At 40.0% G+C, this 23,849-nt stretch overlaps 1 protein-coding gene across 13 annotated transcripts in view; it reads right to left on the bottom strand.

Moving 5' to 3' along the window:
• The window catches only part of LOC137249513 (uncharacterized), a 49,873-nt gene extending 34,840 nt beyond the window's left edge, over positions 1-15,033 (bottom strand). For 5 of the 13 annotated variants that reach the window (XM_067781085.1, XM_067781086.1, XM_067781082.1 and 2 more), the window contains exons 1-2: positions 14,707-15,033; positions 14,393-14,451 (exon numbers count right to left, since the gene is read on the bottom strand). The gene's annotated coding sequence lies outside the window, so the exon portion shown is untranslated. The remainder of the gene's footprint in view (positions 1-14,392; positions 14,452-14,706) is intronic. The other 8 variants (XM_067781084.1, XM_067781093.1, XM_067781095.1 and 5 more) reach the window with 5 other exon arrangements.
• Between the last annotated feature and the right edge of the window lie 8,816 nt (positions 15,034-23,849).

The following is a 23,849-nucleotide window of genomic DNA, read 5'->3' as shown; positions in this document are numbered from 1 at the left end:
GTATATTTTCAATGAAGGCTTTTTACCTGAAATCAGTTATACTAACAGTATTATGCGAGTTCAAATTCAACAATCAGCCAATGTTTTCACACTCAATCTTAGCTTACACATGTTTTTCTGTTTTGTTATGCCGCAGGCATTACTACTTTGTAGTTTCCATAAGCAACAACTTGTTCAAGTATTCTTTTACTTTTTTTGCTTCTGGAAAAAAAATCTGCCTAAATAAAAGAAATTTTTCTGAGTATGAGTCAGTACGGACAGGTTTGAGTTTGTGTGTAATTAAGGAGTAATGCAAGCAAAAAAGTGTAAAGATGATATATCTTGAAATTAAAGTGGTACACTTTTCATCTACCCGATAACTCAACAGCTTGCAAAGAATTTATGTTTCGGCCACTTCAAATGGCTATATGGTCAACTTACTTTATGAACTTTAAAATTTGATTCTTTGGCCAGTTAGGAAAACTGTATTTGACTTTATGGCCATTTCGGAAAAAAGGCCATATTTTTACGATATCGAGACTAGCACGAAAACAAAATAGATCCGCAGGTTACTCTAAATGTCTAGTTGAATGTGTTCGTCTTATTCCTATACTTAAGATGTCCTTACCGAACCACTTTTTATGCAAACTTTTAAGAAAATATAAGTTGACCTTATGGCCATTTCATAAGTTGACCTAATGGCATAATGCTCGTAATGGCAATATAATTGAAACTGTAACCATTTTATATGGCCAATAACTTCAATTGACCTTGCGGCCTTTTGAAGTTGTCATAAGGTCAATTGGCATTATGGCCGTTGACCTTATGTCACTTTGTAATTTATACGGGAATTTTTCGGCTTTATAATTAACCATTTTCAATCCCAAAGCATCCAATTTCTTAAACACAAGAGCTTTGTAAATCAATTTGATATTTTTACAAACTAGCGAGTTAGACTTTGAGCTAGAACAAACACATTTTTTTTTTCAAAGTTAAACACCCTAATGTACATACATATATTCAAATATACAAACCCACTCATACAGATGTTTTGTCATACCAATATATATGTAACGTTTAGGTAACAATCAATTCCCTTCCCAAAGTATTGTTGACATAAGTCTCTGAGTTACAGTGCGATGTCGGTCTCAGTATCAATATTAGGGTGCGCCAAATTTTGCAATTTCTTTTTACATAGCAAAACGCTAAACTGATTCGATATTTTAAATTTTTTGATAGCAGTTCAAATTTATGTTGTACTTTTTGATAGAAATAAGCCGAAGCAATCTATAAATCTTATAAAACAAAGTCGTTGAATATCGTTGTAAGCCCATAACTTTACACAGAATTCTCCCATTGTAAAACAGTTTTTTGCAGTTGAGAGCTTCGCTTCGTTAGATGGACATTTTCAATAAAATTTGACTGCATATATTATAGAGGCGTGGCAAATTTTAGAATTGTAGTAAGAATTCATAAAATTTTTGTTTACACTTCTATAAATCCAAAACGGATAGATCGATTTTAATATTTCTTCTTTGCAGTAAAACCTTGGAGTATTTACCTTCATTCTGCATTGAAAAAAATTTTGATTCCTCTCTCGTAGAAGCACAAATTTTTAAATTAAAAATAACGTTTTTTTCGAAAAAGGAAGTGCATGTGTTTGTTCGCTGTGAACTGTGTGAGAGCAAGAGGTAAAAACTTATTAAAGTTTAAGCAGATAAAGCAAAGTAAGGGCAGAAAAACGTCTTCCGGATCTTGACTTACTTACTTAATTGGCGCTTAACCGCCAGTCGCTTCTTCGCTCTGCCAACTAGGGCCAATTGGTCACACCAAGGGAGGTTAAATCGTCTGCCGAGTCTGCTGGTACTAAATAAATTTAGCAATTACTTTGAATGCAAGGGGCTGATACTGAAAAGCTCAGTCATCTCTTTGAGAGGATCCATTGTGGGATACATTTCGCAGGGGACGCAGATGTTGTAACACAAATAGTCTGATTATTAGAGTCCCTCTATATGCCACATCAGGTACTTTAAAATATTCTTGTTTTTTTATCTTAAACGCCTGTAAGGACTCTTTTATACGATTCGATTTTCTGATTGATTTTTTGATATTCTATAAAATTTCATAAAGCAGTTGAAGAGTGAACATCAATAAATTGTAGAAAAAGAACTCATCTTAGAAGCTCTTGAATTATCCATCTTATAAACAAATACTTAAAACAAAATTGGAAAGTTTGGGTGTTTCCTTTATTCATTATTTGTAACGTAGCAAATGCTACGCCACAATATCTATTTTCTATTTAGCGCCCACCCCTAACATCATATTTTCCATTTACTGCCCACCCCTAGTAGTGTATGTACCGACATACATATATACATACATACCGGCCCAGCAACCATCACGCAAGCACAAAGCAAGCCAGCGATGGTGAACGCACAATGCTTGGGAATTTTCATTCGTGGCGCGCTGTGCGCGACAATGCGAGCATAATTCCCAACGTGTTCATAGTTACCTATGAATAAGATGATTGGCCGGAATACACCAGGCACACTTCGCCGTAGGTAAGTGAAGTGCGTGTCGGCCGCCACTGGCGGTCGACAAGGGGTGCCCTTTGGGTTAGGAGGGTGCGTTACAAGGTCGGTTCCACCGATGGTACGCCCCCCCTGCTTATCGGACACCCCGCAGGTTTACCCACATTTCCGGTGAGTAAGACGGGATTCACACCCCTTATTACTCATCGGAAAGGTAATGCACGAGCAGCCTTCTCGGGTAGGAAGGAAACCTGTCCCAACGCCATTGGCGGGGCGGATTTCCCCACTACTCTAGTAGACTGCTCGAGCCAATATAAATACATTGTAGGGACTCCCTTTGGGTCGAGGGGGGTAAAGTTACAAGGTAGGTTCTGCCGATGGTACTTCCCCCCAGGCCTATTGGGCAGCCTTACTCATATTTCAGGGACTCCCTTTGGGTCGAGGGGGGTAAAGGTACAAGGTCGGTTCTGCCGATGGTACTTCCCCCCCCCCCCCCCGGCCTATTGGGCAACCCTAATATTTTGCTATCATCTCCTCTGAGTAAGACGGGACTCACCCCCCCTATTACTCAGAGGAAGGGTAATGCACGGATATACGGCTCAGGTAAGAGGGGAACACTTCCCAACGCCTGCGGCGGGACAAACTCCCCTACTACGCTAGCCGAATACCCGAGCCAATATATTGTAGTTAGTTAGCCTCATACTAATATACACACTTCGCCGTAGGTACAACATCATCGCCATCCCGATCCTTGGACATCCCATCCCGAAGTCTAGCCACCACCGTCGTCATAGCTTTTTGGTGAGAGCCACCGTCACTCAGTACTCTCTCTTCGGGCGTGATCCTAACTACCGCCGTCATTACTACCGCCGTTAGCACCCCTTAGCGAGAGCCACCGTCGTCTTCACCATCTCAGGCACCGCTCAGCTAGCACTCTATCTCCCTCTCTCTGTGGAGAGCCGTAGTCCTTGGGTTACACTATATTGTCAGCGACACTACCTAGTGAACATCTCCCCCTCTCTCTCTCTCTCCTGGATTCAAAGTTGTGGATATTTTAGCCTGAGAGCCGCGTGTGTGTGTGTGTTCGAAATCAAAACACTAATTTACTGTGTATTTATTTAGGTGGGGGAAGTGGGACCTCCATCCGACTCTGGATTGACTTGAGCATACCTCAACCTTTGACCAAACCCACCTCATAAATGGCGCCCGAGCAGGGACCCGTCTCCTCAGGCGACTGTGCCAAAACCAACGAGAGCACCAACACTGTAGGAACGGGTTCACCGAACACACAACCAACAATTGACACAAAAATAAGCGAAACCACGACCACCACGCTCAACGTCGACTCTCTAGGCTGGATTTACCTGCTGAAGAAAGAGAGGCTAATCGAAGAATGCAAACGCTACCGAATCTACACCGAAGGACATACCGTCGCCGAATTACGCAGCACACTCAGCGCATACGTCCGAGACCAACGAAAGCGTAAGTCAACAGGAAATCTTTTGAGAGAGGTAGAGATGGAGATCGCCGCCGAAGAGGCCCGGCCAGTCACATCTACGCAAAACACCACGCCGGCCGTCACAATTAAAGCAATATCCCCCCAGCGTGAGCAGAGCGGCATAAGTAACACGGAGGTTATGAATACAATCCGCCGCTGGGATGTACATTACGCTGGAGGCGGCACATTATACGACTTCCTGGAAAGGATTGAGGAACTGGCAGAATGCTATCTGATTAAGCCAGATCAACTCCTCTCAACCCTTCCAGAGATACTGCGTGGCAAAGCCCTTCAATGGTTCCGCCTGCGAAAACAACAACTACACACATGGGCTGACTTCCGCTCCGAAGCCGGAAAATTCTTTTTGCCGAAGCGACACATTAGCCAGCTAGAGGACGCTATCCGTCAAAGAAAACAGACGAGCAGAGAAAAGGCCAAGGACTATATCCTCGCCCTCCAGACGATGATTCGCCGCCACCCGACTTTGTGCAAAGAAGATCATCTAGAACGCATATACGACGGACTACGGGTGGAGTATCGACTTTTTGTGAAGCGGGACGAGTTCCAAACGATAGAGCAGCTTATGGAGCTCACCGACGAGTACGAACTACTGCGGAGCGAAGAAGCCAAACAGAGCCGACTGTTAGCACATAGCTTAAGCACAGTAATAATCAAGGAGCTGGAGGAGCAGAATGATCAAATAACAAACTCCCTGTCCACACTCACTGACCGTTACGATGCAAGAAACACCTGCTGGCGATGCAAGAAACGCGGCCACCGCCGCTCCCATTGCAACAACAAAAGACGACTTTTTTGTTCTAGATGCGGCAGAGACGGAACGCTCTCCAGGGATTGTGCATGCTACGGAATGAACCGAAATAATCCGATAACACCCGCACTATTATCATCCGTAGCCAAAGGGAAGGGGAACGACGGACGTTTTTACATACAGGTGTCTATCGAAGGATTGATGTGCCGCGCCCTGATCGACACGGGGGCCACCGTGACATACATCAATGAAGCCGTAAGAAGGCATCTGGAACGACGAAAGATTCCACCGTTATCCAATCGTCGCAACGCGCAACTCGCCGACCAATCGTGCATTTTGAGCACCCACTCCTACCCGGTCAAGGTCAAATACAATGATCAAACAGCCAGTACGTTGGTGTCTGTTATCCCTAATTTGGCCGAGAGTGTTATCCTGGGTATGGACTTTTTGGCAAAGCGCAACGTTACCGTCTCACTGGATGGAAAGCCCCTTACCACAGCCGGTGCAACCAAAGCAAACGCACCCGTAACCCTGCATTACATAAGAGAAGCGGAACACCTCAACGAAGAGCGAAAGATAGAACACCTAGAGCTCATAGAAACACATCAAAAAGCACCCACACACCTAAAAGGGCCAAACACCGCAGAACACAGACACAACACAACACTAAAACAAAGTTATTACCCGGCCATCCTCCTCAGCAACAATGGTGAGCAACTCGTCACTAACGCTCCGGCAACTATCCTGAAGGATCATAACATCACCCACCGATTTACCAAACCGTGTGCCGCCCACAAAAAATCCTACCGAACGCGTTAATCGCGTTATCAAAACAAGGGTGGCACAACGTACGAAACAAGACCATCGGAACCTGCAACGGGAATTACCAGAAAAAGCGTTCGCCATAAATACGACCCAACACAAATCAACCGCCGAAATAAATTTTAACCGCAACTTCGTTGGGCCGAGAGAAGCACCAACAAAATATGCCATGCCCGAAGAACCGCCTCCATTCGACGCAGTACCGTGGCCCGCAAATAAGCCACAAATACTGGACGCTAAGATATTCTGGAACCCGCCATTAATAGCCGGCCATCTAAACGCCATCGTATGCGACAAACCAACCGCTGGTGACACTATACCGTATGCACCAAACCGAGGACCACACGATACTATTAATGGAAATCACGCCCAGACTTCTTTTCCCGGACTATGGCTAAATCGCAAAAGGGTGTAACACGGCGCGTAGGGTGGACGAAGATCACGCCATAATCAAGCTGAAAGAACACTCCAAGATGGTACGATTCGCTGGCTGAGGAGAAGCAAGATCCGACCTAGTTTGATAAGTTTTCTATACATGAAATGTAAATACCTTAATTTAGAAATGTAAATTTAAAATGTAATATAAAAATGTACATATGTAAATACCTTAATTTTGAAATGTAAATTTAAAATGTAATACAAAAATGTACATATGTATCTACCTTAATCTTGAAATGTAAATTTAAAATTAATTTCGTACTTGCAATGTAAATTTAAACACAAATGAAATGTACACATTATTGTTGGAAAAAAAAAAAGAAGAAAAAAATCAATCATAATAATAAAAACATCAACGAACACATATACACACATGTCGGCCGAGCCATCGGATTCAACCGATGATAAAACAAACCTGGGCTCTGCCCATGGTAGTTCAGGCCTCCGCGCAAAAACCCTGGAATACCACAACCTTTCGTCCGCCGAAGTAGGAGGGGGACTGTAACGTAGCAAATGCTACGCCACAATATCTATTTTCTATTTAGCGCCCACCCCTAACATCATATTTTCCATTTACTGCCCACCCCTAGTAGTGTATGTACCGACATACATATATACATACATACCGGCCCAGCAACCATCGCGCAAGCACAAAGCAAGCCAGCGATGGTGAACGCACAATGCTTGGGAATTTTCATTCGTGGCGCGCTGTGCGCGACAATGCGAGCATAATTCCCAACGTGTTCATAGTTACCTATGAATAAGATGATTGGCCGGAATACACCAGGCACACTTCGCCGTAGGTAAGTGAAGTGCGTGTCGGCCGCCACTGGCGGTCGACAAGGGGTGCCCTTTGGGTTAGGAGGGTGCGTTACAAGGTCGGTTCCACCGATGGTACGCCCCCCCTGCTTATTGGACACCCCGCAGGTTTACCCACATTTCCGGTGAGTAAAACGGGATTCACACCCCTTATTACTCATCGGAAAGGTAATGCACGAGCAGCCTTCTCGGGTAGGAAGGAAACCCGTCCCAACGCCATTGGCGGGGCGGATTTCCCCACTACTCTAGTAGACTGCTCGAGCCAATATAAATACATTGTAGGGACTCCCTTTGGGTCGAGGGGGGTAAAGTTACAAGGTCGGTTCTGCCGATGGTACTTCCCCCCAGGCCTATTGGGCAGCCTTACTCATATTTCAGGGACTCCCTTTGGGTCGAGGGGGGTAAAGTTACAAGGTCGGTTCTGCCGATGGTACTTCCCCCCCGGCCTATTGGGCAACCCTAATATTTTGCTATCATCTCCTCTGAGTAAGACGGGACTCACCCCCCCTATTACTCAGAGGAAGGGTAATGCACGGATATACGGCTCAGGTAAGAGGGGAACACTTCCCAACGCCTGCGGCGGGTCAAACTCCCCTACTACCCTAGCCGAATACCCGAGCCAATATATTGTAGTTAGTTAGCCTCATACTAATATACACACTTCGCCGTAGGTACAACATCATCGCCATTCCGATCCTTGGACATCCCATCCCGAAGTCTAGCCACCACCGTCGTCATAGCTTTTTGGTGAGAGCCACCGTCACTCAGTACTCTCTCTTCGGGCGTGATCCTAACTACCGCCGTCATTACTACCGCCGTTAGCACCCCTTAGCGAGAGCCACCGTCGTCTTCACCATCTCAGGCACCGCTCAGCTAGCACTCTATCTCTCTCTCTCTGTGGAGAGCCGTAGTCCTTGGGTTACACTATATTGTCAGCGACACTACCTATGAACATCTCCCCCTCTCTCTCTCTCTCCTGGATTCAAAGTTGTGGATATTTTAGCCTGAGAGCCGCGTGTGTGTGTGTGTTCGAAATCAAAACACTAATTTACTGTGTATTTATTTAGGTGGGGGAAGTGGGACCTCCATCCGACTCTGGATTGACTTGAGCATACCTCAGCCTTTGACCAAACCCACCTCATATATTATAAAATTATTACTTATTTTGAAAAAAATGTCTACGCAGGGATTTTATGACTATTCCATGATCGGAAAAAATTTCGTCCTACTTCAACAAAAATATTTCCCTGCTTATATAGGAACACTCTAATTCACATTTTTGTTTGATTGTGCCTCTTTTAATTCGTCTACTCTTAACATTGTCAACAGCTATGTGCAAAAGCTGATCAGATGGGATAAGTGACGAGCAAACAACAATAAAGCAGCTTAGTAAACTTGTGCTGTAGCTCAAACTACACACACACACTTACTTTTACTCCATTTGGTAGTTACTTAGAGAAAGTAATAACAATGTCTAGTTAAAGTAACCGTAAACTTTTTTTTAGCATTTAATTTTTTCCAAACTTTCAATATAATAATTTGATCCCTTATATTGACCTAAATTTAAGCAAAGTTCAAATGTCTAAAAGTGCAACAAGCATAGATTCTCAGCGTTATAGTGAGGAACATAAAGCAGTAATTGGATCTGTGGATCCGGTTTTGAGTAAAAAAAGAAGTGAACTGAAATGTTAGGAAAACTTAGACAAAATTGTTTCTATACAAAAATTAGAATTGTATTTATACAGAAAAACTGACAAAGAATAAATTATGAAAACACAACTCATTTCGAAATTCGAAGGACGCTTGTATAAGACTAGGTAAGTGACATAGTTTAAGAAAAGTATTTCAAATGCCTTTATCCTGGCATCCTGCTATATGCATCATACTATGGAGGCACTACTGGTGGAGTGCAAGAGGCTTGTATAGGAGGAAGGGCGGTTGGTCATAGGCGCGGATGCAAATGCACAACACAATGCGTGGGGAGGAGATACGAATGAAAGTTGTGAATCTCATTTTGCTACGTCTTGCAAATCATTTTGCAGAGAGCCAACAGGGGAAGTGTCCCTACATATGTTGGTTCACCATACAATCATATTATGTTGAGCCATGAACTGACATATCAAGGTATGATTGTATGGTTCTGGCTGGAACAACCTTCTCCGACTATGCATATATCAAAAACAGAGAAGGAAGGAAACTTTAGAAACCATAGGTTAGCGAACTGGATGGAGTTCCAGAAATGTAGGAACAAAACTGGACAACCCAAAGAGATTCAATGTGATGGAACTGGAGGAGTCTAAAGACTTCCTAACAAAACCGCTTATGACTGCGTGTAACATAGCTTGCCCTCTAAGAAGATTGAGAGGAAAAGCATAGCCGACATGGTGAAACAATGAGCGGGGACTTATTAGAAGGCAGATAAAAGAAATGTTTAAGCTGGTAAAGGGCGCGGAAAGAAGAGTGCCGGAACGAATATAGGAGTCTCTTGAACATCTACAAACGTGAAATTTCAAAGGCAAAGTCTCACAGAAAATTTTCTGTGCGGACGTTGAGTGTTTCAACAAAACAGCGCGGTTGAGGAATGGCATGGTCACGTGACAGTGAGGAATACCAAGGGGCTTTCCGGCATACATTTACCATCGGGAGATTATTCAAAAAAGCCAGTAAACAGCACTTACACGCTATTTGCCAAGAGTGCGGAGTTATTTTAGAACAAAAGTCTTGGTTTTTGAAAGCGATTTTCAGTTTGGTCGTTAAACAAATATCTGTCAGTACTACGGACGCATTCAGTCTATGTGAGGTCCTCATGGCCCGGGCAGTTCAGCCTACATAATCTAAAAAAACTGAAAATCTGCTCCATCTAAATATGCTATTCAACACGAAGGAGGCACCGTCATCACATTTTCGAAATTCATTATAATATCTTTTTTAGCTATGAGGTCCTTTACACACAGTTTTATTTGCTAAGCCAGTGATAGCCCTTCTTAGGTTTGCTTCTTCGTTTATCAAACTCTAAGTTTCTCAAGACTAAAATAATAAGAGAGTCATCGGCTTCTTATTGGTTACTCATCGGCTTGTCATCGATGGTTTGCAGATGTGTCATCTATTTATTATTATATTATTGTTATCGATAACTTTTCAATGAGGTGACGATAAAAAACTTGCAACATTCCGCTTAAAAATAAATAGCATAACGATAAATTTTATAAAAATATTCGATGAAATTTCGATAACAGCTCCATATTCATAATAAATATAAAGAATTTTGAAATGATATTTGTATACAAATTTTATAAAAGTTTTGTGGACCTGCTTTGTTTTTTGTTAAAGTGGAGGTAGCCAACCTTATTTCGATTCGTTATCGAATATTTTTCGATTAATATGATATTTTATCAAAAAGTTATCGACTTTTTTGCCTTAGATTTGTCAAATTATGTGTGTTATCGATTTGCTATCGAAAAGTTACACATTTTTTCTGATTTGGTATCAAAAAGTTATCGATTGATATCGACGACTTATTAATACCGATTAAGCTTCAATACAAAAATTCGATTCCAAATCTGTAACCGATGACTCGACCTTTCCGAGTTCTAAGTACTTACAGCTTTTTTATCCAAATATGTGTATTCTTCTGTGCAGACAAACCAACTTGCAAAGTAAACGCTGTTGCAATTTTGTTTTCCATTTTCTTTGCAGTTGCCTAATATGTCGCGGGCGGTTATAAAGGAGAAGGCGCTCAGCGAAAGGATTTTTTTTCTGGAGGAGTCTAAAGTTGACTTAATACAATAGAATAAAACAATGGTTCATGCCGCAGTGGTAATAGTACCAGAAGTTTCTAGTATTGCAACATATTGGATTCTTATTTGGCAAATGCATTCCCCAGAAGGATGCTTTTGAGACTACCAATAGATACTCCTCATGCTACCTTCGCTATCATTTTCACCTAACAATCAAGCTCAACTGTGGTTGTTCTGCTTATGGTGTGCTCATCGTCCACGTTTACCACATCGTTGGAAACGGTTTTTCTAATAGAGCTCTTTTGGATCCGCGGTCTCATACTACCGCCCATCTCTTGCACAGCCGTTACTGAATCTTTTATATTCTCTATCGCGGAACCTTCAAATTTCGGTAATTTTCAGTTTCATTTAAGGGATCAAATTACCAGTTTTGCCCTACTCAGCCTCCCGCATACACCACTACGCCCCTAAAGGGTTAAGGTGACATCTCTTAGTCTTGTGTTGTCTGAGGACCACGTCAATAAAGTTGACTTTGTAACCAAGATACTCTACGCTTAAGCTTAGCGACTCTATTTTCGGCGCAGCCTGTTGCCCAAGCCAACTGCCAAGTGCTCAACTAGCTGTGATATTGTCAATTAATAAAAGTATTAAAGACTTCATATAAAAATGCGAATTTATGCAAGTCGTATTATAGTGGAAGACAATTTAAAGCGTAGGAAACAATTCTTTGTATATCTCCGTTTTGTTTCTGTGAAAGGACTCTTTCCCCAGCGGAGTTTTAAGCAGGCTTTTGGCATACTTCACATGTGTATTTGCATATTCTGGTAAAATTGTATGCATATGTATGTTTGTAAAAAGTGTGCCACGTTGAACAAATACAAGCACTCGTACATGTATATGTACTTACTTATGTATGTATGTATATATGAATACATTTTTCTGCTATTTTGTCGCTAAACTAAGCGATCACGACGGCGACCATTTACACTTGAGTGCCCTGCAAAAAGTAAATTTTCACACACATACTTGCATATAAATGCATACATGCATATCATTTCAAACAATGGTATTTTATAGCTTAAACAACTATATACACTGTTTTAAGCATGCATATACAAATATGTATGTTTGTGCTTGAATTCAATATGCTCCAGCTGAGCTTTGAAAAATCACTTGAATATCGCTGCTATTTGAGTGCACTTTAAATATATTTTTATAGTTGTTGTTGCTAGCTTAACATGTCTCAAAAAGCTGTCATTGTTCCTTGCTCTACTGCCCCTTTTGTCTTACGTTACATGTTTTACTTCCGTCTCTTCAGTAAGACCACTTATTTCCTATCCAATTCAATTTCTGGTATTTTCCTTTTTGTTGCCTCAGTTCCTCGTGCTTCACCTTTGCTGCTATATGCCCACACTTCCAATTTTCGTTTGACTTATTGTGCGCTTTTGCTCAGCATACGCTCACATATACTTAACGAAATCACTTACGCAATTACAAACATACATACATATGTGTATGCGCTCGTAAATGTATGCTTTGCCAGCAAGTATGCCATGCGTTTGTGTATGTGTTTTTGCTGTTTAAGCGTGAAATGTTATATGTGGCACAGCAAAGTGCAATGACTTACCACAAGCTGTTCGGCTGAGGGACCGACTGACTGACTGGCTGCTAGCTGACTGGTTACTGCTGCAGCGTATACATGAAAGTATGCCTTACTTTGAGAAATTCCTCACTTTTAGTGGCAGTCACACAACACAGAGTAGTACTTACATACATACACATACACATGTATAAATGTACTAAAAATTATTATAAATATAAAATTTATTTTTTCAAATATAAAAATTATTACAAAAACTCCAAAGAGATTTATTCCGAGCTTCTCTTTCGGTAGAAGGATCTTGCAATCATAAAGAAGATGATATATATATGTTCAAAGTTTGCTGTGACGAATGAATCACATTTCCCAACGGCCAGTCAAGCGTACTCTAACTAAGGCCTGCCACTTTCGGTAGATATGGAACGCCGCTTATCAGGCACTTCTGAATCACCTTCCAACTTGATGCCTACATCTTGCTTTGGCCACCGTAGCAGATATTATATGCCGTGATCATATGAATTCTGGATAGCTTTCCAAGCCCCACATGTTTAGTCGCGTCACCTATCGCTTGAAAGACACAGAACACAAACAGGAAGCCTGAACTTGCATCTAACCTCGATCTATTAACATCATACTAGCCGACAAATTCAATAACGCGAAATTTCGGAAAATTTCCTCAGCACATAGGATAGATTGAGCTGAACGGTTAATAAAGACGTCACATATACATGTGTTAAACCAGATTTTTGTTTGACAATCAAACGAAAGACCCCCAATCAGGTGCTGGGACCTATGGAAAAGAATAACTCCATCATTTTGGCTAATACTGGCAATTTTCTAGGACCTGACTTAACTGCTGCGTCGAGATCTGACAACTCTGCCGCCCCTAATAGCTGGAGCCTTGACATGGCGAGCGCAGTATACGAACACAGAACGTGCTTACTGTTCTTTCTACAGCTCGCACTCCCTACACCCGCAATTACTGACGAAACCTTAAAACTTATAAGCATGCGACGCCAGAAGGCAGTGTCTCTTCAGAGATACGAGCCATATTGTGAGTTTTATGTCGCAGGATTTGCATTTATTCTTAGAAATTTGGCAGGCCACGATTCTGTCCACGCCTTTCCTACTTGATGGATCATATGCCATCATCCTTGATTTGTCCCAAACGTCAACCGTCGATTCAGCGATTGCTGCACCCTCCTCTGCCAATTCATTGGCCTTCTCGTTACTTTGTGTCCCTTAATGACCGAGAACACAGTATAGATATATTGTCTGCCCTGAGCGAAGTTTTTCCATGTATTACCTCCGCAAAATAAGAGAAGACAATTTGATAGGCGCTACCGATTGCCAATATATAGCACTTGGATATTTTCAGCAGCCTCAAACGGAAAAAAAGTTATGGTTAACAGCAGACTCATATTCAGTTTTTTTGCCAAACCAATTTAGAAATTAGTTTTGAAAACTGATTTTATTAAGTTACGGCTCATGAATACTTAATACTTTCTATCTTTTATTTCCGCCATGTCATTTTTTACCTTTTTCCTTCTATATCCGTCCTCCCTCTTTCGTTCTCTCTCTAGGTCCCTCACTTACTACACCCTTTCACTTACCTTTCCTTCTGCCTCTTGCTAACCCTTTTTACAAACGGCGATGGTTACTAGGACATGTTTCTTTCACTTCATCATCAACTAGCTTCTCGGGAGCTGAGTATTGAACTCGAAATCTCCATCAATCATACTTTATACTAGTGTAAAGGTAGATGCCTTTATCTAGTAAGTGTTGCATTTTTGTTTGCTATTACTTTATTCACCATTTAGGTACATACATATTATATATGCTTTTAAATCCCAATTGTGGGGAATATTTTGAGGCGCGCTCCAAGAGCTTAGTAACACTGGGTTTAAAGCATTGCTTTTATAAACAGTACTTCCGCTGTTCACTAGACATCTGCCTTTACATTAGTATAAAGTATGAATGTTGGAGATTTCAAGGTCAATACTCAGCTCCCGAGAAGCTAGCTGATGAAGATGTGAAATTCAGAAACATGTCCTAGTAACCACCGCCGTTTGTAAACTTTGTAATTATTCTAATATCAATACCAAAAAAAAACCCCAATAAAAAATTCATCAATTCTTTTGCCTTATCAAACCCTTTACTGAGAAACTTTAAAGCAGTTCCAAAAAAATTTCAACTCACCACTTGTCCGCATTAAAGCTGCATTAATTCCTGCATCGTACACGAGCGCATAAAATTCTCTATAGCATAGCAATTTGTAACACAGCCATGAACAATAAAAAAGGAAAAACAAAAAGCGAGGAACAAAAAACGTCACCCTTAGGAAGTGTTGTGCGACAGAATATGATAACGGTAAACCGCAGAGCGCTGAGGTGCTGCAGCACCAACTACAATGAGGACACCAGAGTGTGTAGGCATTATAGTTGGTACAATAAACACGGTACTGTAATAAAATCACCTACAGACATATACATATATACATCAAATACACATACACACGACAATATACGGAACACTTGCAAAATGCCCTTTATTTATGCAGGCTTGCATAGTGTTCAATTGAGTATGATAGCAGCATTGCATACTTTAAGGCGCACAACCTTAATAAATTTTTAACTAATACAAATGTATTACGCGTACTCTGCTGGTAAGATGAAATAAAGAACTATTTTTTTTTCTTCTTGTATTATTTTTCTTAGTTTTTTCTTTCTAGTAGTTTTTTTTTTTTTTTTGAAGTTCATCACTTTTCTAGTCAAATCCTCACATTCGAATTAATTTGATGCGCCGGAAATTGCGTTATTAATTTATAGCATACATTTACCGTTAAACGACCGCACTGAACTGATGCTCAGTTGATTAAGCCGACAACTACGAGCGCTGCTTTGCGGCTGCGGTGAATAGCGAGTAGCTGTAGTAATTTTCCTACCGACACAGACGAGCACGCACACATACACTAACATTAAAGTCATGCCATCATAATACACCACAACTGTTCATTTACTCAATATGCTTATGTTAATGCTTCCACATTTTACCCAAGTGATGCTCTTAAGGCCGAACTCCATAGCTAGTCTTATGGGCGTTTGAAATGTTATAAAATAAACGAGGTGACATTTTCAGTTATCAGTTATTTTATTGACAATGCAGAAAAATGAGGTGAAAATATCATACATGATAAAGTCTGAAAGGGCGCTCATGAACTTATAGCTTAAGCTAATGAGAAGCTACAGTGGTAAGCAAATCTCTATTAGATTGCGCTAGGATGAACATGTTAACAAACAGCAAAAAGAGAGAGTGCTGCATATTTATGTAAGCGGCAGCTGTAAGCTATTTCACCACAGCTTTATAGATGAACTCATATGTTGAGATAATATGAGGCATTTTGTTCTCCTATTCTCTGCACTTTCGCGCGCTCTGCCTTCACTCTATACTTCCAGCCCTCTTATGGCCTGCGTATTTATTCTCTCTATGAAGTTCACTCGTTCATTTCAGTTCACTCGTTGCTACTGTGAATTCCTTAAATATTTTTAGGCTCTCAATTCATCCGGCTAATCAGTATTCACCACTATATTTTTCCATTACGAGTTTCCCCTTGTGCAAATATTTCCCCGCTTTATGGAATAAGGTACCTGGTTTATAGGAGAATTATTAGTATTATGAAGCCTCGATGCAGTACGACTTTTTTTGGAGCTATTTTGTGCTACTCTGCAGCCTATTATTCTGCGGAAGGTTTTAATGTGTTTGAGCACCTCTTCAGCCTTTTTATTCTATATCACGACGGGATTAAACGTCATACCACCTAGATAGGAAAGTCTCTGCTTTGCCAGAGCGACGCATTCGCAGAGAATGTGAGCCAGCGTTTCATCTTCCAGCTCACAAAAGCAACAGATTTGTGTATCGCATTGATAAAACTACATTAGTTGATATCGTAGACTCCAGTGTATCGTATGGTATACAGTGAAAGTTCGTTGGTCCTTTTTGCTGTATTATTTAGTTTGACTGATACTTTAGTTGCTAGGAGTATACACAATTTAGCCTGTCTTTCTCTTGGGCATTTAATCCACTGTTGTCTAAACTGATTTGTTTTCCACTTACTTATAGTTTCCCTAGCGGTTGCCTTTATGAGTCCACAAAGGACCTTTGGACAATAGAATTGTACTATAACACCCTGCCTGATACCAAGGAACCTGTCTTAACTAAACCTTGTTCTTGGCTCCCAGATCATTTACGACTCCAACGCATTCATACACTTGCTTAGAAGTAATTGTGTAAGACTGAGAAGTACGTAAGGCAGCCTTCTCTTAGAGGCTATGAGAGGTTATGAGATACTCTTCTATTATGAGCTTCTTTGCAGACATTCTCTGCGCATACTTCTGCCTGAAAAATAGTGTGGTAACATCCCATTAGTATTGATTTCTTGAAGTTCGGCTGACAAATGCCAACTCCCGTTTTTTCGGCATCAAATTTTGACCCATTCGCGAAACAAACTTCTAAGACAGGTTCAGTATATGGATTTCCTGTTGCCAAAGAGTTCTGTCCATAACTGATCTCTCAAAGTTGCGTGAGATTCTGGACGTAGGAGCCATTGCATTACGTTATTAAATAAATAAGGGATTTCCGGCCTATGGAGAAGTATTGAACTTTACAATTTTTCGGTTTTATAAAGTCCCGTTCAATTGACGCATTTAACAGGTTGCCACTCATCAGATGCTGTTCGAAGTTCGCATAAGTTATGTGGAACTTACATACCACTGATTTGTAGGAAAAGTTTAAAAGAATCACGTTGCAGTTGCTACTCGCCCTTAATCTCCTCGCAAATGTATCACAACAAGAGCTTGTACAAGTGTACATAGGGCATATGAAACAGGCTCCTCAACCCAGAGTAGACATGGGCCAAAATATACTTTAGTATTGTAGGCGTTTGTCTGTTCATTGTACACTAAGGACCACTTATTCTGGCTGTTCCAATTTCAATAGGTATCTGCACACATTTCCAGTTCTAATTTCTCATGCAGAAATACGTAAAACTCAAAACGTGAAATTGAATCAACAATAAGTCAATAGCGAACACCTTAACTAGAGACTGAATTCAACAGCGCTGCCTTATTGTTAATATACGTCACGTAATGTAGGTTAATATTGGCCATACACAGTGTAGTGTTCTTTGGGCGCACAATTTTCCAAAAATTTCGTGGCACTTAAGTTGCGTATACGGACTGTTGGGCAGCGATAAAGCGGCGCGCATTTCAAATTCAATTTCTCTTAAGTGATTTGAATGTCACAAACACTTGCACAAAAGCTATTTGCTAAATCGCGAATAAAAGGTAGTGAAACCACAAAAACAAAACAACAACAACAATATTTCATGGAGAGTGACAACAAGAGCAACTAAAAAAATCCACCTGGAATTAAAGCAGCGCCAGATGAGAACTTATTACGATTGACAAATACAATATAAGTTCAAATTATTTTAAACTTTTTGTTGTTTTTGTTGCTTTTTATTTTATGCTATTATTTTTGTCCCCTTTTGAGGGCTTTGGAGCGCCATCAATTTTTGTCTGAAATTCCATCGCAGTGGCGCTCTAAGGAAAATTACATTTTTGCTCTATGAAACGCCTAAAAATCTGCTACAAAATATCATGACCGCCATCGTGCGTCATTGCGTTTTTTATTGGGAATTGCGTGATTTCGCACTTGTTAATTTGCGCACAATTTCAAATCATTTTGCGGCTAACGAGCTTGACCTCGAAATACGCGTGTAAGCTGTATGAAATTCTAAAACTTCGTTCAACTGAGAATCAAGGCGCTGTTGTCAGTTCGTTGGCGAAATCAAATCTATATTAATAAATTGTTCACAAAGTACAGCGTAGCTAGGTAATTAGCTAATGATTGATTATTATAGGTGAAAATGTACACCATAGACCGGTGTACATCTGATTTAGCTCAATTTCAGTACAGACAGCCACGAAACCAATTATCTCTAACCCATCAGTTGCGGTGGCTACTTGGGATATAAGCCAGCATTATTGGGGATTTCCCCAAAATGAAAGGAAAGTATTTTTATTATTAGTTTTGTACATCAAATTTGACAGTTTGGCTCGTTAATGACAACAGTTGAGTAAACGTTTTAGAGGTGGTGGTAAAGGTACCAACAACAGAAGTGGCACAATTCAGAACATCTCAATGAAAGAGCCGTAAATGTAGGGCATGAATGATATTAGCAGCAGTAACATGCATCTATGGCATGATATTAGAGCAAAAGGGAAACCAAAGTTTGTATTGGCAGCGAAAGTTAATTGCGGATATTCTGATGACAGTCACATATAAGGACTTGTGGAACTCGTGTAAAGATCCTGGCTGCATCACTGAGCACCATGGTCCACAACATAATAGGTCTCGAAATAGAATGCTGGGTTGTACTAGCTTCTTTTTGTTGGGTGAAGTGTTCATGCCCAAAGAGCAACCTTCTTCCAAGTCACAAACTGTGGAAAGTCATCATATAAAGGTAAAATATTAGCTTTACAAGTTCAGGCCGGTCGTTAAAACACAGAGCCCTCCAGGCCTTAAATATTTTACCATTAATATAGAGATATCATTGGGATATTTAAGTTTAGTTCTTTCTTGCAGTTTTTTTTTAAACTTCTTCGTTGCATCTTCAGTGTTCCAATGATTTTGTACTTTCCTCTCAAAAAGGATCGCATACCAGGCTGATATGCTCTTCAACCTCATTCACGCTATCAAATAACTCATAGAGGTTGCTACTCTGAACTGACCATTGATAAACCCCCTGCAATATCCTGTTATTTTCTGAGAAGCACCTTCCTTTTTTATTTATTTATTTATTTATTTATTTATTTATTTATTTATTATACTCAGTTGAGCAGAGCTAACAGAGTATATTAACTTTGATTGCATAACGGTTATTGTACAGGTATAAAGGAATCGAGATAGATATAGACTTCCATATATCAAAATCATCAGTATCGAAAAAAAATTTGATTAAGCCATGTCCGTCCGTCCGTCCGTTAACACGATAACTTGAGTAAATTTTGAGATATCTTGACGAAATTTGGTATGTAGCTTCCTGGGCGCTCATCTCAGATCGCTATTTAAAATGAACGATATCGGACTATAACCACGCCCACTTTTTCGATATCGAAAATTTCGAAAAATCGAAAAATTGCGATAATTCATTACCAAAGAGGGATAAAGCGATGAAACTTGGTAGGTGAGTTGAACTTATGACGCAGAATAGAAAATAAGTAAAATTTTGGACAATGGGCGTGGCACCGCCCACTTTTAAAAGAAGGTAATTTAGAAGTTTTGCAAGCTGTAATTTGGCAGTGGTTGGAGATATCATGATGAAATTTGACAGGAACGTTAGCAAAATCGGAGAACGACCACGCCCACTTTTAAAAAAAAAATTTTTTTTTAAAGTGAAATTTTTACAAAAAATTTAATATCTTTACAGTATATAAGTAATTATGTCAACATTCAACTCCAGTAATGATATGGTGCAACAAAATACAAAAATAAAAGAAAATTTCAAAATGGGCGTGGCTCCGCCCTTTTTCATTTAATTTGTCTAGGATACATTTAATGCCATAAGTCGAACAAAAATTTACCAATCCTTGTGAAATTTGGTAGATTCTAGGACGATAACTGTTTTCTGTGAAAAAGGGCGAAATCGGTTAAAGCCATGCCCAGTTTTTATACACAGTCGACCGTCTATACTTCCGCTCGGCCATTAACACGATAACTTAAGCAAAAATCGATATATCTTTACTAAACACAGTTCACATAATTATTTGAACTCACTTTCTATTGGTATAAAAAATGGCCGAAATCTGACTATGACCACGCCCACTTTTTCGATATCGAAAATTACGAAAAATGAAAAAGTGCCATAATTCTATACCAAATACGAAAAAAGGGTTGAAACATGGTAATTGGATTGGCTTATTGACGCAAAATATAACTTTAGAAAAAAACTTTGTAAAATAGGTGTGACACCTACCATATTAAGTAGAAGAAATGAAAAAGTTCTGCAGGGCGAAATCAAGAGCCCTTGGAATCATGGCAGGAATACTGTTCGTGGTATTACATATATAAATAAATTAGGGGTACCCGACAGATGATGTTCTGGGTCACCCTGGTCCAAATTTTTGTCGATATCTCGAAAACGCCTTCACATATACAACTACCACCACTCCCTTTTAAAATTCTTACTAATACCTTTAATTTGACACCCATATTGTACAAACACATTATAGAGTCACCCCTGGTCCACCTTTATGGCGATATATCGAAAAGGCGTCCACCCACTCCCTTTTAAAATACTCATTATCACCTTTCATTTGATACCCATAATGTACAAACGCATTCTAGAGTCAACCCTGGTCCACCTTTATAACGATATCCCGAAAAGGCGTCCACCTATAGAATTAGGGCCCACTCCCTTTTAAAATACTCATTAACACCTTTCATTTGATACCCATATCGTACAAAAAATTCTAGAGTCAGCCCTGGTCCACCTTTATGGCGATATCTCGAAAAGGTGTCCACCTATAGAACTATGGCCCACTTCCTCTTAAAATACTCTTTAATACCTGCCATTTGATACGCATGTCATACAAACACATTCCAGGGTTACCCAGGTTCATTTTCCTACATGGTGATTTTCCCTTATTTTGTCTCCATAGCTCTTAACTGAGTATGTAATGTTCGGTTACATCCAAACTTAGCCTTCCTTACTTGTTTATTATTTAAAGTCGACGACAAACTATGCTCGACTGCATAATATAAAAGATATATAAATATACAACTCAAAAGATAAAATTTAAGATATATCGAGATTTCAACAAAGTTATATTACAAACAAAGAAATATTAATGAACATTATTATTTAATTTCAGAATATAATAATAATAAGAAATATGAGCAGAAATAATATCTTATGCCGAAATCTTATACTGGCGGAATGCATCAGATTCCGCTCAGCATGATTTTGGAATGCAGTGGATTTCAATCTCCCTGTTGGAATGCAACAAGATTCCAATCAGCATGTCATAGGAATCCGGCAGTGCTAAGAGTAGTGTAATGAGGATACGCCATCACAAGGCATAAAAAAGTAACATGACCTGTGTTGTTGGAATGCACCAGATTCCAATCAACACAGTACTGTCTTGTTCCTTCTTAACGATACATGTTGATAAATGTTCCTCCATCCTTAAGCGAGATAGTTCCTGTTTTTTATGGAAGGAATAAAATGCCAGCAAATTAAGTTAGCTTGTATCTCTTAAATTAGATAGGCAAGTATTGCATTACGTATAGTGGAAAAAGTACATTCAAGACTAATGCAGCTATACAAGTCATTGTAGTGCGCGCACCAGATAAGAAGAGGATTATTTTTAGCAAAGTTTCGTTGACAAAGGGGTAAATAAATAGAAAGGAACGTAGTGTCTGGATACTCTAGGGGGAACGCCAAAAACCAGGCGCCTGAGGAGGTCCGCAGAATCAATTTCTCCAATAATGAGCTTATGGATGAACAATACCCCCAGTAATATTCTCCGACTTTCCAGAGTGGGTAAGTTAATAAGAAGAAGTCTACTTCTGTATGGAGGAAGGTGGAGACTTGAGTCCCAATTAAGGCCACGCAATGCAAATATCAAAAATTGCTTTTGAACTGACTCAAGACGCTTTATATGCTTTTGAGAAACAGGGGACCAAACGCATGAGAAATACTCGAGTATTGGACGAACCAGCGATGTGTAAATAACCTTAGTAAGGTACGAATCATCGAACTCTTTAGCCCATCTTTTAACAAATCCAAGTAAACCCAACACTTTGTTGGCAATAGATGAAATATGCATGTTAAAATTTAATTTCGGATCGAAAAGGACACCTTGTTCATTTGCAATAGATATACGCTCCAAAGGCGTACCATCTATTACATAAGGTTTCAAGGCTGGCTTCACTCGGTGAAGTGTCATATGCTTACATTTAGAGCAATTTAAAGCTAGTAAATTTGTTGTGCACCAACATTGGAACGAGTCCAAGTCGGCCTGAAGAAGATCCAAGGAACTCGTATCGGTAGGACAGTAAGTGTAGCAAAGTTTTACATCATCCGCATACATTATAGTATGGGAATATAATATTGTTTGTGGCAAGTCATTAATGAAAACGGCAAAGAGCAAAGGGCCTAGATGACTTCCCTGGGGTACGCCGGAGGAAACTCCAAACGATTCCGACAAATTGCACTTCAACAGGACTTTTTGGGTCTGGTTAGAAAGATAGCTTTGCAGCCACATTAATAGGTGAAACGGCAAACCCAGTAAATCAAGCTTATAAATAAGCAACTTATGGTTGACGGTATCAAATGCTTTGCTGAAGTCCGTGTAGATGACATCCGTTTGCTTGTTCGCTAAAAATCCTTCCAAGCAAATTTGTACTGGTTGACCTTTGACGAATAAAACCGTGTTGGCATGGAGATAAAAGACTAGAACACTGATATCGGAGTTGACTGGTAACAATCTGTTCAAAGACTTTAGGAATGACTGAAAGTTTAGCAATACCCCTGTAGTTTTCTACTTTTGACCTACTACCTTTTTTATGCAGGGGTATAATAAAAGACTGTTTCCAAAGTGCCGGGAATGACGCAGATCCCAGAGATAGCTCAAATAATTTTAAAATAGTCTCATACATGTTTTCGGGGCAGTACCTAAGCACGCAACTAGGAACACCGTCCGGTCCCGGAGAAAAGGTGGGCTTCAAAGATTGAAGACTCTGAAGAACAATATTACCATCAATAGAAGGATTCCTAATGTAATTCGAGCTATCTAAGCGATAGGGATATTGACCGGAATGAAAACCACTGGATGAATACGTGGACTTAAAAAACTCAGAAAATAGTTCAGCAACGTCGTCATCAGTGCAAGCTTTTTTACCTCCAAAGGTTAATGAGGAAGGATACCCAGAAGTTTTCCGCTTTGAATTTACGAAACTAGAAAATTGGGCTTTACAACAACTCAAGTAATTTTTATAACAAAGCTGATTAAGACGGTGAAATTTAGAACGAGCTATTAGATATTTAGAGAGGACTGCAGATGCTCCAGATTTCTTGAATCTCTTATAAAGCCTAGATTTAATGTTATTAAGTCTGATAAGTTGCCTTGAAAACCAAGGGCGCTTATTCGAACATAGGGTATAGCGAGTAGGAATGCAGGTATCAAAGAAGCCATCAAGCGTACTGTAAAATATAGAGATAGCTGAATCGACATCAGTGCAAGCATAGAGATGCGACCAATTATGGGAAGCCAACAGATCAGTCGTCATAATGAAATTCGCTTTGTAGAAGCATCTAGATCGGGGACGAGACTGTGCTTGAATCCTACGGGGTAGGCTGATATCAAGTGATATCTCTAGCGTAGGGTGAAGAGAGTCTTCTGGAAGGGATAGAGGTGGTATTTGCGTAAGGGCAGTACCCACCGGGCCATCCACAAATAATAAATCCAGCATTTTATTTCCACTATTTGGAACATTGTTAATCTGTAAAAGAGATGAGTCTAACAAGCAATTGAGAAACTCATGTTGAGCAGTGGTAGTTAAACAGTTTGAATCACTTATATTAACCCAACTA

This window comes from Eurosta solidaginis, chromosome 4, assembly GCF_040869045.1.
Source record: "Eurosta solidaginis isolate ZX-2024a chromosome 4, ASM4086904v1, whole genome shotgun sequence".
Classification (NCBI taxonomy): Eukaryota; Metazoa; Arthropoda; class Insecta; order Diptera; family Tephritidae; genus Eurosta; species Eurosta solidaginis.
Note: the sequence above shows the minus strand (reverse complement) of the source record. Positions and strands in the feature narration are given on the sequence as shown.